General features: G+C 32.6%; 1 protein-coding gene across 1 annotated transcript in view; it reads right to left on the reverse strand.

The window, feature by feature from the left end:
• Window positions 1-12,284, reverse strand: part of LOC119069548 (peroxidase) — a 28,999-nt gene extending 16,715 nt beyond the window's left edge. Inside the window, exon 1 of the mRNA XM_037173627.1 lies at window positions 12,010-12,284. The gene's annotated coding sequence lies outside the window, so the exon portion shown is untranslated. The remainder of the gene's footprint in view (window positions 1-12,009) is intronic.
• Between the last annotated feature and the right edge of the window lie 5,731 nt (window positions 12,285-18,015).

Consider the following 18,015-nt stretch of genomic DNA (forward strand, 5'->3'; position numbering starts at 1 on the left):
AGGAAAATGTGTTCAATCTAGGAAACCGCTTCTTCTTATTTGAACCTGACATCGGCGCAATGTGGATCTGCGGCTGACCAAGCTGAGCGAGCTAAGCACAATAATTACTTAGACCTCAAACAACACTACGAGTTCACGGCACTAGCTTTCGAAACTTTTGGCGCCGTTGGGCCCGAAACACAAATTTTCCTCAAGAAGTTGGATAACCTTATGAAGAAGAAGACAGGCGAGAATAGATCGCTCGATTTCCTCTTGCAGCGCATTTCAATAGCGATTCAGAGGGGCAACTCCTGCAGCATCCGTGATACTTTCGGTGATATTAACTTAGAAAACAATGTATTTATGTAAAATGTGATAAAAGAATAATGTAAAAATAAACAAAAAAAAAAAACAAACAAAAAAATGTAAGAAAATGTTTTTCCAAAAATAGTTCCAACGATTCTTCAAATGCATAGGCCATGCATTTGATGCTATCGCTAGTTTTTCTAGTGTGGTGCAGTTAAATTTCTAATGACATTGTTGTCTTACCCGCCGTTTAAATTGCGATTATTATAGTCTTTCAAACTAGCCACTAACAATTCTAAAAAAAAGGTTCCGACACCATCTCTTTGCACGATTTTTTTTCGATTATTATTTAATAATGAACTTGGCCATTAAAAATGAATTTATCGAATGGTATGTATGTATATACAAAACTGTAACTAATCTTTCTATTTTTTGCGGATTACATGCATACATAAAACCTATCCAGCTGAAACCGAATCACTTCTCACTTAACATAAAGCAACAAAAAAGTTGTGTGAGAATGCGAGCGAACAAAAAATTAATAGAAATTTTCATTAACATTTATATATATGTATAATATAGACAGACAATCGATGCATTGCACACGCTTTTGTGTCTAGTTAAGAAAATGCAGTCATAAAATATGTGAAGATAATTGAAGAAACGTAAACAAAAGTGGTAATATTATCGAATTAAATGTAATTAAGTAACATTGAAGAGAAATACGTTTTAGGTTTGAATTTACAAATTGGTAAAATGTTGGAAAATTGCACTTTTACTTTTCGGAACGTAAAAAAATCAACTTCGTTTTCCTTGCCGGCATTATGTTTCGTTGAATTTTAACACGAACGTCTAGAAGATCAACAAAACGCAGTTTTGCTAGAATATGAGTTGCTCATTGTTCAGTTTTCATTAATCAATAGTTTTTTGACCTACCTACCTACTGCAGACTATGCAATGTGAATTTGGAGTTGGTTTAGAATAAGAGACAAATTCTTGGTGTTTTTGAAAATATTTATTAGAAATACGAAATCGCGATGATATCCAACGAATATATTGGATTAAAGAGTGTCGTGGTCTAGTGACGTATAAGTATAAGAACTTATAAAAAAATACAAAGAAAAACAAATTAAACAAAACAAAGTAATAAACGACAAGAGCCCCAATCATCGAAAAAGAAAAACAGAAGAATAAAGTAAAAGAAAGAAAGATAAATTAATAAAACGAAAAAGATTACGAAAACGACGGAGTTTACGTACGCAAGAACGACTAAAAGACAACATATGATTTCCTCAACAAAACTAACGACCAATAAATGCTTGCATACTCAAACAGTGCTAACGGTATGGTCAGTGCCACTAGACCATCCACCTTGACGTCGACACCACGATTACGAAGACCGACTTGTTGTATTGACTCGAGGTGTGAACTGGACCGTCCATATATTTGAAAGTTGTCGTGCAAATATCTTGGTATCTTGTCTACAAGTAGTTTGAAGACGAGAACTATCGATCGATACGAAAGTAAAGCCAGCTAAATCCGTTTATTGTGATTCAAATTTAAAAATGTTGCACTAAAAATGGGTTGTGTGGAGACTGTAACTTACTGATGATGGTATTCACTCTACCACAATATCTTGTCGAGAAAGGTCAGACCGTCTCAACAAAGAAACATTGTAGGCGCAGTCAGTTGAAGGGTACATTCTCTAACAATTACATCTTAAATGCCTCTGTTGTGTGAATTTGAGGCTCACAAATTCTTGATTCAACGTATATCTCACTGGCTATTCAGAGTATATCAATATCATTTTCGCAATTTTAATTTTCTAGACGCACAGCTCAAGTTGATGGAGACAAAACTACCATCCCACAAAAAACGCAAATTTTTTCGAGTTTTGTGCGATTCTTTGAATTGAATAGAAATTTTTATTTATGAGTCTTCATGAAGTGCACGGCTGCCGAGGGGTAACTCACTTCTAGATTAAATGGATTAAATGGATTAAATGGTATTAAATGGATTAAATGGATTAAATGGATTAAATGGATTTAATGGATTTAATGGATTAAATGGAATAAAAATTGGATTAAATGGATTAAATAGGAAAAAAGTTCATTTTACCAAATACTGTAAAAGTCTTAAAAATTGTTGATTTTGATCGAATAACGTACTACAACTCATACTACAATGTTAAAAAGCGAAAAAATCCACTTTTATGAGTTTTTGGTGTAAAGTGGATTAAATGGATTAAATGGATTAAATAAATTTAATACCATTTTTCACAAAAAAATTTTTCCTATACCTCACGAGTACTTAAACGAGCTGGGGATCGTGCAAATCTATTTTTCGCAATTACTTTACAAATTTTTCAGGTCGGTAGCCTAATTATTTCGGTAAAACTAAAAAAAATTTTTTGGATTAAATGGATTAAATGGATTAAATGGATTTAATGGATTAAATGGATTAAATGGAAGTGCGTCACCCCTCGACGGCTGCACCATTACCATATTGATATTTCCGACTTCTGTTCGTATATCTTACGTACATGAATGATATATTTATATCAGTGTTTTGTACATATAGTTGTAATGTTTTAAGTTTACCTACCTATTAGGAGTGGAGTGGAATCTGTAATTTTCACACTTTGTCTATGCATCCCAAGTACATATCACAATTATAATAAATTTGAAATTTGACTTGCTGTACAACACAAAATTGTGCAACGAAATCCATTGAAAATGTCGTACATATTACAAAAGGAGGTGGTACGTTCATTAAATATGACATTGGCAATTCATTTTTCGATGTTAGATAGAGATCTAATGTACTTTCAGAATAATGTCTCCTCATTTTATGAGCTTGCCTTCTTGTCGAAATATTTCGTCAAAATATACAAGCCATGCTCCAAATAGCAAACACAGCAACAACATCGTAGAACAGAATATTTCACAAATTGTTATTGTTAGTTCACTTCAAAACTGAATGACATGGACATTGTGCCATCAAACTAGTGGAAAGTTTGTGAAAACCGAAATTATGCAGTGATTTCAATGGTAAAAGCGATATTAACTGTTGGTAAATACTATAGCGGTGAATCTCAAAACAGATAAAACGTAAGGAAATATTCCGCAGCTACTTGCAATCGGAGATCAACTTGACCTTAAGGTAACTTCGCAAAATCATGAGTTATCAACGGAAATGCCAAAAATAAACGCTAACATATCTTATGTATAATGTGAAAAGTGGGTCGAAACAAATGAAGTAAAAGATTTTGTATCAAACAGTGTGCAATACCTTGGACAATAGAAGAAACAGATTTAATGATTATGTGGCAATAAGCTTGCTGTTTCTAAAAGTGTATAAGCTCGAGCTTACGCTTTTCAGATAATAGACTAATACCAAGAGAAAATGATCAAAATCCACAATTGAACAAAAGATATATTACTCGCAGGGAAACAAAAAGACTAGCAACGGGTTGACACATACGTATAGGGAAATGCTGTTTTGTAACTAAAGCTCAACTGTAATAAACTTTTGTATAATTCTACTACATTTGTAGTACATTTCGTCATAAAATCACTAATGTCAGCGCTCTTTTTTTTAAGAGACAACATCACCGACATTTCATTGTTACTTTACCATAGTGAAGGCATATCACCTGAAAATAGATGTAGATACGAAGTGCAATGTATATCTTCATTTTTATCTACATATAATAGCTTCATCGCAGACCCGCCATGCCACGAGTCAGCAATTTTAGTGTTGAGTTGAAATTTCATTTTAACTATGATTCGCTAGAAATGTTTGTAAGTAAAGTCATATAGTGAGCGTTGTATCAAGTACCACTGTCGTCATGGCCTGACGAGAAATGATGTTTTTGAACTGTATATTAATGCAAAACGTCGAAAGGCGTTGATCTCTCAGATCAAAACATTGGTCGAATGTCTTGCTTCAGAAAGACTAATCAGCGAAATAATTTTTCCAGATTACATTTTATGATGTAAGAAAGTGAGAAGAGAATGTCTTGTCAGATATGTATATTAGTTCGAAGGTTAGTTACATGAATGCTGGATTTATTCAAAATTGGCATTTCTGTAATTAAATGTTTTTTTTTCTTATTAATTCAATCAGTCCCAGCAACAATGAATTCATTTTTGTTGAAGTGAATAAATAAAAATATTGCCCCGGATAAATTGTATTGTATACCAGACAAATGACTGAACTACAATATGACAATAAAAGGTTTTGTTGAACAATACCTTCTCAAGTAAATTCACTCGTTGGACATAAGAGTAAATAATATTCGTTGAACAGTTTAAGTTCAATAAATAATTGGTAAATGTATTTAATGCAAATGGTTTTTAAAATGGACACATAGAAGTGCATGTAACATATGTCCAGCGAATTGCTGATATCTAAACAGAAATTCAAGTATAATTGATTGAGCCATCAAAATAAGCTATTGTGCCATTTTAGCGGTAAGAATGTAAAGAACGTAATTCAGCCAGAGTGTACTTATTGTTGAAAAGAGACAATTAGCTATAAATAAAGCATTTTCTTTTTCACGATTTTTAGATTTATACCAATGAGTGGTCATTATTATTTAATAACCATAAATAAACTGATTGTCTTGCATCGGTATAATATCAGAATGAAAGAGGAATAAAAACACAAAATCTGTGTCAAAGTCAATAACAATATACCATACATAAAATGGCTTGAATGATTGGCAACGATTGATCGATAAACGGGTTTCATTTGAAAATAATGCAAGTAAAAGTTTTTTTTTCGCTTTTGTTTTAGCAAATTGAACAAAAAAAAACTGCTATTGTATAATGAGCATGAACTTCATAAATTTTTATTGATTAAATCAAGAGTAAATAACAAGAGAAAACTATCATCTACTAAGGTACATACGTGCATAGCATTTCGATTTTTCTTTTTTATTTACCATTTTTTCTGTCTCTTTGTTACACTTGCATGCAACAAGTAAGAAAGTCGAAATTATACCCGATTACATTATGCCAAAAAATTCAAATCTATGTACCTTGATATATAAAGCTTATGTAATTTAAGTTTTTGTGCTGAAAATGAAGGTGCAACAGCAAATGCGTAGATGTCCAGCTATAACGAATGATTTCGTTTTGTTTTACATAATAAAATGCTGGAGAAATAGTTCAGGTAACAGCATCGATACCAATCATTCCAATGTGGTGTATCGACACTGTTAGGTTAAGGAGCTTCACAAGTGTTTGATAAGATATGTGGCTGTTATTCATTTCAACAATATTTACGTTTTTTTGAACGGTTTCACTAAAATCAGGCTCACAATTTTACTGCTTGTAGCCTATGGTACTTCGTAATGACGCACTTCTTCAGTGTTTTCAGTGTTTTTCGTTCATATGATACACTATCCAGTTTTAGTACTCTATTTAAACTCTAAATTTTAGAGTCTACTCCTCCTTGAAGTGCGTTGACTGACGACAATTGAAACTTTCAAATTTTCGTCTTGTCTATCGGGGATGATTTTACTTTTTTTTACTTCAATCTTCATGTCGCAGAGCTAAAAAAGCTCAACCTCACCGGATTTGCCCTTTTACGAAATATTGCGATAAGAGAAGGCTCTCACCAGATTTGACTTTTAACAAAATGCAGCAGGAACGCAAAAATAGCTCGACCTCACCGGATTTACTTTTTTTTTTCAAATGTAGCAGAGACTTTAATTAGGCCAATTAAATGACATTGAGAATTTTTCCTTTCTTACAAAATATTCAATTTCTATAGATGAGCAGGAGGAATCTAAGAAAAGCTTATGCTTCATAGATTTGGTCGTACACAGGGGGAGAGGGTCTGATAATCATAATTTTTTGAGCGTGCATTTCTTCTCTACATTTCTTTAACGAGCAATTCTACCGCAGATTTGGCCACAAAGTTACAAATGTAACAATCGCAATTCCTAAATGAAACCTAGAGTAAGGCAGCTTGTGGACGCCAAAATAAACTAGTGTGGCAGTTGTTATACCAATATATCACTTATGCTTGTAGTGCGGTGTTGGTATGGTTGGTATTAACACTAGTGGTACGAATATGTCATCTTTTATCGTCAAATAGCAAAATACAAAGGAACCCTCTCTGAATCCGTGGAATTGCACTCTAGATATAGCATTGTGGCGCTGTTATTTTCAAACAAGACAAACAACTCAATGACCACCTAATTCAGCGGATAAATATAGACGTTTTCATACTTAGAACCCAAAACTCCATCGAATATGAAAAATATTATTCGTACCACGGATTAAAAGTCTTTTTTAGCGTATTCGATTCCAGACCCTCGCCTTCGGCTCTGTCTGGAAACCTTTCTCACGCTAAAAAAACACTTATAGTCCTAGGTACGAAATATACTATTTTGGAGAGCACAGGGCTAGTTTCAATGCATATTTATGCGACAATGTTGACCGAACAATCCATCTGAATTTTTATTGACAAGGTTAACGTCAAATACATGGGACGTCAGCAAAATTTAGACATGAATTTGCTTCACTTGTTTTCCAACTTGTTCATTCATTATACATCACTTTTGTTTGTATGAGTGTGGACCAGTTGAACAACATCTGAAGCAAATTCATGTCTAAATGTTACTGACGTCAACTGTGCGATCGTTTTGAACATGTATTACGTGAAAGTATGTACGATTAATAGATTGTGAGTCGAGTGCAATACCGGAGTGTGAAGGATGAAGTTCTCTATATCTATAACATAATGCCTGTGACCTGATTGTAATTGCAGTTGAACTTCGACAACAAATAAATTTATTTCGTTAGTAAATTTCAATTTTATTTAGAATTTGAATTTCAAAATTGAATTGAATTTTAAGACGTAAAATATTCTACAAAATATAATGCCACATTGCTTGCAAGCTCATGCAAAATTTTACCTGTAACTCGATTTCAATAAAATAAAAATCTGTTAACCTTAAGATTTAATTCTCGTGAGTACACGGTACAAGTATTGTATGTATCAAACCGAAAGAATTATTAATTTTATTGTATGCGGGTAAAAACCTTACATAAAATTCAATTGTTTTTTTTTTTAAAGAATTAATCCAATTACTCAAATTATTATTATGATTCGAATTACTGTTAATAATTCACACTATTTGGCAATATGCCAGCAGAAATTACAAGTTTCTAATAACATTTTTCTTCTCTATTATGACACAGCATCCAGCAGAATCAAATGTATGAGAATCACAATAGATCACATTGAGTATACCTATTATATTAATTATAACAAAGATAAAGAAGTATTTAAGTCTTAGTCCTCACATAGGTCCCATTGTCTATGCAAAGAAAATCGTGCAAATGTAATTGATAAAAAGTGTATTTTACAGTGACAAAATAGCCGTAATTGTATCGAAGCAAACGTTCCTATTCCAAGTAATAATTAAACAAGTTTATCCGTTTTAATTGCAGAACTTTCCATTTCAATTGTGAAACGTAGAATGAACTGGATCACATATTTTAGGAAAATAAAACCAGTCAACGAAATTTACTTTTCATCATCTGTATATCTCGTGTCATGGTACACGACAAAACAAAAAATGTAATAAAAAAAAATCCACACAGCAGAGCACACCATCAAATCCGACCATCAATATTCCGTTGCAACGAAGAAAGATGATGGCATTGACATTGAAAGTCATGTTAAAACATCTCCATAATACACATCTCTTTTCATGAAATAAAAAACTGGTTAATCATCTCATCGTAAATATACTGCAGAGATTGTTGCACCTTCGCTGCTTGCTGAATCTTTTTTTTTATATTTGTTACCATAATAACAGCTGAATATTGTGTATACATTGTACATATATACGTTTACGTATATACACGTTCACCGACTTATCAATTAGAAATATAATTTGTTGTGGAATAGATTTATGTAACTTTGACGTAACACTGTTCGTCTACAAGAATGAATTGTATGTGTCGGTTTGAAGAGTGTGCATTTTGCATGTCTGATGATTGACTAGCATAGTTTATTTATTAATTTACTTCCATTGATTCACTTTGATCCCACGCTATTAAAAAAAAGGCGAAAACTATTTTTTTTCCTTGTATGTAGGCTTTGTAACTTCAAATAATTTCGAACAATTTCCACAATTATAACTCATCAAGTTTCATTGTTTTCGTATATTGAAATTGATTTACTGGAAATTTACTCCCATCCAAAATGGACAACAAGATAAGAAACTTTCAATTTCTTCTTCCACTTTATAGAAAATAACTCATTGTAACAACGTTCCAATGGTGGTAATGTTATTTCAAAAAAAAGTCTTCTTGCAGTACACAATACACAACGACCTCCGAAATGTTATCGTATCACTCGGTAAACAAATAAATATCAAAGCATAGAAACTAAGAACTTTCGCAGATCATCTGTTATAAAAAACCATGACCAAAAAAAAATGAAGAATTACCGCCGGTTAATATATAGTCGCATATAGTGAAATGCACGTTGAAACAAATGAAGTAATAGATTTAGTGATTATATTCAACACGATGATAGCCGTTCCTTGCAAATTACGTTATTTTAGAGCAGTGACACAGTTTGGATAGATTCAAAATGTTAAATGTTTCGTCTGATTTATTAGAACTCACGAACAATTGTGTAACAATATTGAGCCACTAATCAACACAATAAATTTTTTAGACATTCATATGCCTAACTTAACTATCAAGTTCTTTTCTTGCAATAGAACAAACATCTGGTTAATTGTATTACGCTGATATCGCCTGACTATTGACTATTCATTACCCATTGCAATTACAGCTAAATAAACATTATGAGAATCTTATACGTAGAAAATGAACAACTAAAATAGATCATAACTCTCACGATTCTTGCATAAAAATAAAGAAAAAATCTTTCATCAACCGTTTGCATTTTGAGCATGACTAAATGTTGGTTAATTCAGAATTCATTAACGAAAGTTTCTTTTATTATTTATTTCCTTGTTTTAAAGTTCAACGTTTATGTGTGCGACGCTGAGACCTTTTGGTAATGGCTTGATGGAAAAACATTTCCGAAAAATTCTTCGTTAGGTTTTCCAAACCAACACGGATGGACCAAAGTGATTCTTCGGTTCTTATGAATAATGTAAGAGGATGAAGATTGTGTTTCACCTAAGGGTGTTTGGACGTTGTCACAGTAAGACTCCGTAGCCCATGGATTGATCAATTAAACCAAATTAAATGCAAAATTTTCTTACCGAATCATGTTTAAACAAACTATAAAGGTGAACGTGTGCCGAATCGAAATGGGAAAACAAATTGATTTCTCATAGTTCTTAATTGATCTTTCCAAGAATATTGTCAAAAATAAACTTCTCGGTTAGTAAAACATGTCTCAAACTCGTTGAACGTCTTAATCATTACAATTTCATGAATGTCTATCTATCTGACACTGATTACCGTCCATTTCAATTCGAAATTGGGTAAAAATAAAACAAATCAATTTACGCGCCGTAATTATCCAACTCAAGCACATTTAGCTAATGATGCGATAATTACCTATATCATCACCAACCCATTATTAAATTAAGTTATTATATTGTTGTCTTCCCATAAACACATTTGAAGAAAAATTGATTGGACTTATCCACGTAATAATAAAAACCCAAAGCTATAAATACTAGTTAGGCTTTACCACAAAAACGATGGTAAAAATATCGTTATGAAAAATAAAATTACTCCGAACCAATGAGTAATGTTCTGCGAACCGTGTAACAGCGTAAAATGCATGCAAAGCAAGGTACCAACGTTTTTCTGTTTTATTTGTTTATTTTCTTAGCACAAAAACTGATCATTAAATTTTTTTCCGTTGAACAAATACTCATATCGACTGACATAGACCTAGCTTTAAATTACCTGCACCTCGGGACCTGATTTGCAAAGGTGATATTTAGATGGAAAATGATTTTTTTTTTTGTTGAAAATTCAAAATTAAATATTTTTAAATCCTTTTCACCATAAAGGCTTTATCGCAATAACGTTTCGTTGGTGAATGTTCGGTTATATGAAGAGCAAAATTAAATGTCTCGATTTATTTGTTGTGCGTCTATTATATACTCGAATGTAGATCAAAAGATACACATCTTGAGAGCCGAGACTCGAGATACACAGTACCTTTCTTTCATTTAGAGCTTTTCGTAGATTTAAAATCGTCATAATATTTATAAATTAATTCAACTATTATTGTTAAAATAAATTCTGTTTATGATCAAAGCCATGATTTCACTTTCATGATAGAGTTCGCGCATTCGTTGTTGTTATTTAATTTCTTGAATTATGTCGATGAGATTCAAAATTGATACGAATTGTGTGCAGAACATGATGATTGATTAAGAAAGACTAGTAAAAAGGGAAATTGAAAAGTCCTTCCTTCCTGCTTTCGTCCTTTCTGCTTCGATGTTTCTTTTTAACCGACTTTATTCACCTAAGCTGTATTGTGCGAAATGATGACCCTATTATTTTAGGATGACAGGAGCGACATGAGTCGGAAGAGAATTGACCTCAGTGAAAGATCCTCGACAGAAATTCGCTTATTTTTAGGACGAATTAGTGTTATTAAGCAACTTACAGATACACAGCCAGGAGATTATTCTCAATGTTTAAATTCACTTTATATATGTAGCTGACTCCCTTAATAAAATTTCAAAATTTTCCCTTCATATTTCTGCGTACGTAGGGGGAGAATTTGTCCGAAATTCGTTTAGGGAATGACCCTCAAAATTACGGATGTAAATTTTAATATTTCAATAACACTGAAACATTGTTGACAATCTTCAGGAATTTGTAAACCATTACCGCATTTAAGTGGTACGAATTATTTAAAAAACAATGATTTCGTTGAAGTACACAAAATGTTACTTTCCCTTTATACCTCATAACGATAGTCATTTTAGCATGAATAGGTCACACGCATAATTTCTAACGGACCAACGAACTTAAAGCACTTCACGGTATTAATTCTCAATCTTCACGCAATTTGTAAATCAAATTTACAAGTCGAAAATCTGAAGCTGTAACATTCCTATTAACAAAAATTTATGTCCAAAGACGTCTGCGATGTCCAATAGAGTTTTTGGAGCAATCACACGGTACTTCCAACGAATTCAAGTTGTTGTTCAAAATTGTTCGAATAGAATTTCCAGAATTGAAATATGGCTTGAAAGATGCAAGAATATCCAATGCGGATCTATTACCAAAACACTCAACTTTGATACGATATTACTTGACCAACGTGTTCTTGCATGCTGATATTGGTCATAATAATTAATTGGGAAACATTTTTTTTTTCAATCAGCCTTGATAATTACACACAGCCTGATAATACACGGATGGTAATAGCGAATGATCGCATTACCACAGCAGAAAGTAATCAATATTAAACTAAGTGTAACGATAAAACAGAATTTCAAATCACCGAAAAAACTCAAATTTTTAGCATTTTCCCAATGAGTTATCGGAAAGTACCAGATCAATGCAATCTGGTTTCAAAATTTTGGTTTTTCAATTTTTTTTTGTTGAAATGTCGAAAGTATCTCAAAAAGTAGTTAAATATCGAATTAGCACGTGTTAGAAGACTGAACGGTTTTTCGATTTTTTTGTTTATATTTAGAACCATATCACTCAAACTTATCGTAATAATTATGCATTTATTTACCTTGTGAATTAATTGAGTTATCCGTTTCGGTGAAATATGTTGCAGTACAATAGCCGTACCGGACAATATTAAATTCAATTAAAAAATTTGTCACTAATTAACACTCGAAACGTTCTGATCATACAGTACACAATGAGTTTATTTCTGGGTGTTCGTTATTGTCGCAAGAAAATCCACTTGCACTTTTCTTGCCTGCACTAAAATTCGATCAAATAACCGTTATAACCAACATAAATTTTAAAAATCAAGTAGACGCGCCGATGTAACTACTCTCCATTTTATACCAAATTGAATTCCCTATAAAACAAATTTAATAATAAAAAAAAAAAACAAAATAGTGGGGCTATCCCCATTTTATACACCACATATTATTCATGAATCGAATCTTATCCATCATGCATTAAGTTTTACTGTATTATAAAACCGAATATTGTGGTTCATTGCAGACAATTTACAGGCTCTGTTGTACATTATCATTAGGCATATAACATCGCATTTTACAATTTATGTGGAAGAAGTTGAATGCAAGAATAAATTCGTTTCAGTCATCAATAATCGCTCTATAGAATCAATTTATATTGGTGAATTGAAACGTTTATGTCTGAGGGATTTTTTTTTCCATTCTGAGCTAATTGTATTATAGATATGGTTCATTATGTCCCATTGGTGTTCGACAATGAGATCGGATATATCTAGCGTGGCGATATGTATCCGTACTTATTTTTAACACTTATGGTAAATACACACGAGAGAGAAAGTCAAAACAAGATCACTGCAACAGGTGACCAAGTGGACGCATAAAGTCTTTTTTTTTCCTACGCTTTGGCCGCTGATTTGATTATTTCATTTCGAGTGACTGAATTAAAGGTATTTTTATTGTTATTCAACGATTTATAAATTCTCCGATTGATTTTTTTTTTCTCGTGGCTGTGAATTTGCAATTTTGAATTAATTTTGTCTCGTCTGATAGATTCAATATTTCGAATATATTTGGTAATTTTATTTCTTAATTAATTGGATTCGATGAACTTTTCACTTTACTGGGCATTTCCCCAGTGCCAGTTGGTGTGTTGTCGGTTTTTTCAAGTGTTAAATTGTCGTTTTTCATAAAATTAAGCAAGCCCAATCGCTATTTCGTATCGACATGTTCTCAAATATCTTATTTTACGAGTTCGACAGATGGAAAACCATTTCGCCGATATTTTATTAATTTTCTTAGACATTTTAACGACCCGATAATAAATGCATGGCCTGTCCAACACAACATTTTTTTTTCCTCAATGAGAAAATTCGAGCGCATGGAAAAATCTTTCGTAATTTTATGAATATTAAAATTTTGCAATGGAAAAAATTCCCCGTTAAAGTCCATTTAATCAAATGGATCATTTATTAACAAATTTGAAATCACGTGCCGTTTTCGAGGTTCGTGGCAATTATTATTTAATTACAATTCATGTGTTACTTATGTTACAAAGTGTAACACAAATTATCTAAAGAGAAAAAAAAACACATTCAATTAAAATGTGGCTGGCGTTCTAGTTGAAAAATATCAGGTTTGAATGAAGTAAACAGTTGCGCCCAAAGTTCTCATACTTACATTTTTCTTTTGGATTTCTTCGAACAATCTACCTCGTGACCAGTAAAATTATTCTGTGATCACAAAAATTTATTGCATTTCGCTTTCAGCAGTAAAATTATTCAATCACCAATCACGAGACAAAACTGTAACGAACTTTTCATTTTTCTCCTAGCCTGTGCAACGACAACATCATTAGACATGTTGCGCAAATGCATTATAATTTGCAAATCGATCGGAATAAAAATTAGAAGTTTGTCAATTGCATGTTTTAAGTAGGGGTGCTTAATAAACTGTAGGTTTTATAGATACTAGTTGTGATTGAATCGTAAAGAACATTCAATGAATTCCAGTTTTAATGTACTGTTGATATTTTTGCATAAGGTTTGTTACATAAAATCAGTGCATTCTAAAGCGCAATTCGTACAATAAAGAGACCATTGGGACGCTGATAGAAATTATATCCATTGGGCAATCACTTCTCAGAAGTGACTTCCGATTCCGAGTTAGGATATCGAGGGAATCACAGCAAAATAACAAACTATTATAATTTTACATCATCTTCAAGGCCGTCTGAAATGCCATCCACGTTAAGAACTGCCATCCACGTTAAAAACAATGTCATTTGAACGAAAGATTTTGAACCGCCGCCTGTTGTTCGTTCTTTTTTTACACAGGATTTCAAATTTAGTGCTCAAATGGCAGCTCTATTTTGACATAAAAGTTTGGGTTAAATCAAACCCAACGAAAATAATCTGAGGTTACGTTTGAAAGTACCGTAACTTGAAGATGATCTATACGTTTGTTTTCTTAAGGGTCGAAAGTAGCTTATTAAAACTTTATTTTCCAGTATTTTCTTGAACTTCCTTCGATTTTCGCATATTTTGTCCATGTTTTCCTTAAAGTATTTTTGGGAAAATTTAGAAAAAATATAGGGAAATTAATAATCAATAATAATAAACGACAAGCACTTACTAATTAGGTCTTATACAGTAAAAAAACATGTTCAAAACGAATGAAAGATTTCTGAAATCAATTTCTGAAAATTTTCGATCAAATGAAGTAATAGTTTGAATATGCTTGCCGTCTGCGACAGGTTAGTAGTTGTTTTATAACGACGCGACGCCTGCCTGGGATGCAAATGTTAACCACATAATCACCCATCAACAAGATCTAAGCAACACATCATAAATGACTGTGTACTCAAACTTTTGCCAGGTGATCTATCAATTTGCAGACACTCGAATGGAAGGTAAAGTTTATGGACTGTAGAATGGAAAAGGACTTTACTGTTATCGTTAGCTGAGGTAAAATTTGTGGAAAATTTCTGTTAAAATTTGTTGTGGAAAATAAGCTCTGTCTAGAACCGCAATATTTACAGTATAAATCAACGGAACAGTTCATATGAATTGCATTGATAAAACATTGATCGGGTCCATTTTTAGAGTAATAATCACAAAACGAATTTAACATGTTCCCATTGCAGGTTAAACACGTATTTGTTTTGTAGCGGTTGCTGTTTGTCGCTGGAAATCGCTGTGTAAAGTGAGTAGACTTTTTCAATGTCGTTTGCTACTCACAAATCAGATCTACGAATTTTAATTAATATTGGTCCAACCCCATTCTTGCAGTGATAATTACAAAATAGATAGAAATTTCATTCATATGCAATCACAATTGACGCTATTTTTTGACAGGGTATTATCGTTGGTTATAGCGTTAGCGGTGGAAATTAGGGCTAACCGTACCAATACTCTATGTCCCGTAGCATCAGCACAAATAAATTTAGCCTTATTCACACAAAAAAATCCATACATTTCGTCTCACGCTTCCATGCAACCTGGTTTTATACAAAGTTTATCGAGCCCTAGCTCTCAAGGTATGGATGATATCCAATTTTTGGCCCAATATTGAACTATATAGAAATGATTGGGAGACAGTGGATACCTTTTCCCATAGGAACTAAGTAAGTAAGTGACTAATTAACGTAGCCGATGTCAGTTATCTCAAAATACGAAATTTTGGATTTTTACATTAATCTCGGCCGATTCTTACGTGCGATAGCCCGTTGAACTCGTATTGATGCCTGATGCCTAAAATATGTATAGCTATTTTTGGGAAAGTTAAAAATTTACTTTAATATGTCAGGCTCCGTTAAAGAGACTTTTTTAATAAAGGCTTTACTCAACGCGCGCTAAGAAACGTGCGCTCATGATAGTCAGCGTTTTTGGCGTACTTTGAGTTTTTTTTTCAGAACTCAGAAATATCAGGAATTTTCGAAAAAAAATTGAGAAATTTGAGAAATTTTTGTAAAATTTTGAGAAACTTTTAAGAAATTTAAAAAGTTTGAGAAATTTTTGAGAAATCAATTTCTCAAAATAGTATCTGGGCTAACGTTCCCTATTTTATTATCACTTCCTATATTAACTTGGTAATTTCTAAAAATTATTCTGTAGACTACCAAATCAAAAAGAGGGAAGTCTCATCTACCTATTACAAAAACAATCCTATTTGTTGAAGATCTTCGAGTAAGATGCGAGAAATGTGATAATTTCGCTGAATAGGATAAGTTGAGAGGAGATACGGCTGACTGTTCCAATGAATCCATTTCAATCACACCGGTCCATCAGCATATTATTAATTATCTAACAGTATTAACAACACTGTCTTGTATATATTCATATTGTTTCTATTGTATACGCGTATTTTGGAATGGTTGAATGGCAAAAAAAAATTAATCTCGATAATAATATCAAAGCATACCAATAAACTAACGGTTTAACGCCAATTCGTGTGTTTGTCGTTGCGAGTAAGTGCTGAAGTTAAAAGAGATGTATAAAAAAATGACAATAGACGGTAAAATGGAAAGAGAAAAACTTTTATTTTTTGTTGTACGAAATAAAAGTGAATAAATTTTTTGTTTTTGATATTCAGAAGCAGAACAATGGTAGCGCATCTTACAATATTTTAACGCATGCATTGTATGTGGCTGTGAAATTGGTATACTAAAATTTGCGAATCTTAAAAATGCCATTTTCATTTTTATTTCGTCCGATCGCAATCGTTTTGGACTGACACATTTCTAAAATCATTGAGAATCGATGAAGACAGGAAAAAAAACGGAAAAAGTAATTTAGCTTTTTAGATTCATCACCAAAAGATTACAGGGTCATTGGTCATTCATATACGTATATTGGTCGGATCATTCAATCATCGCATAGTGAATGAATGACAGTAAATATATACGGAGAATTAATAAGTTTTTTTTTCTATAATAAACAAAATTATATGGTTCACAAAATGTGCCGAGCGGTATTTTTTTTTTGTACATGTGACACATTGCATAACATCAACTTGTTTAACTTGTACACATTTTTTTTGTGTTTACAATGTTTGTTTTTTTTTTCGTAAACGGTTTTTTTCTTGTCTTTAGAAAGAGCTTAAACTCAAAAGAAACTTGCACTTTCATTTAAGATTCAAATATTGAAATTAAAATTGCTTCATCCGATCGGGTCTGTTTATAAGTGGATTTTACTACTACACACCACTTACTTTTCTCTTGGATTATAAATTCGTATTTGGAACGAAAATATATTTAAACATTTTTCAGTCTAGTTTTCCAAACCGTTTGTCTTAAATTCATTTGATTTACCTGAAAAAGGTAGTTCGAGTCACGTGAAACCATGTTGAAGTGTTATGTGATTAAGTATTGTCTGGTGTCTTTCCTTCATCGGATTCCAATTTATTCAGAGTAATGTTGTTACTATATGCGTTCATAATATTATGTGTACTGCATTACCTATTCTTCCGTTTATGGTTCAGCGTTCAGCGAATATATAGGTGGGTGTTATTTTCGTGCGCTAATAATTTTTTGTTCTTCTATGTGACGGTGATTATTGCCGATATTTGTTTTGATTGGCTGTTTGGAAAGGAATGGAAACTGTGTGTGGTGTTATTCTCGAGACAGAATTCAATCAACAAAATACAAGAGCTCAGACTCAGTGTAGAAACTGTTGGTTTTGTTTTGACTAATTGGAGAGGAATTAAAATTGTGACCCGAAATTGATGCACATGCTCAAATATTCCTTATGTGGTGTTCATTTCAGGTAAAATTTTAGACTTTCAATTATCGATTATCGATTGAACTTTTTATCATCGACTGATAATATTTCTCAGTGAATATACCAAAGGTCACAGGCAGGCTCTGACTGGCTATATGGCCTGGGCGTTGGGTCGAACGGCGAACTTTATGTTCTGCAAGTTCTGCAAGTTTTAATTATTATTTTGAAGAACGAAGAGGTCTAACAAGTCATAAATTACTTCTTAACCTGATCAGACACATCAACAACAAAACACAACAATGAATAGTAAAGTCGACATGCGCATTAGAGCTGTTTACTCGCGGTAGACCTGCGGTTAAACCGTTCAAA

Source organism: Bradysia coprophila, assembly GCF_014529535.1.
Source record: "Bradysia coprophila strain Holo2 chromosome X unlocalized genomic scaffold, BU_Bcop_v1 contig_35, whole genome shotgun sequence".
Taxonomy (NCBI): domain Eukaryota; kingdom Metazoa; phylum Arthropoda; class Insecta; order Diptera; family Sciaridae; genus Bradysia; species Bradysia coprophila.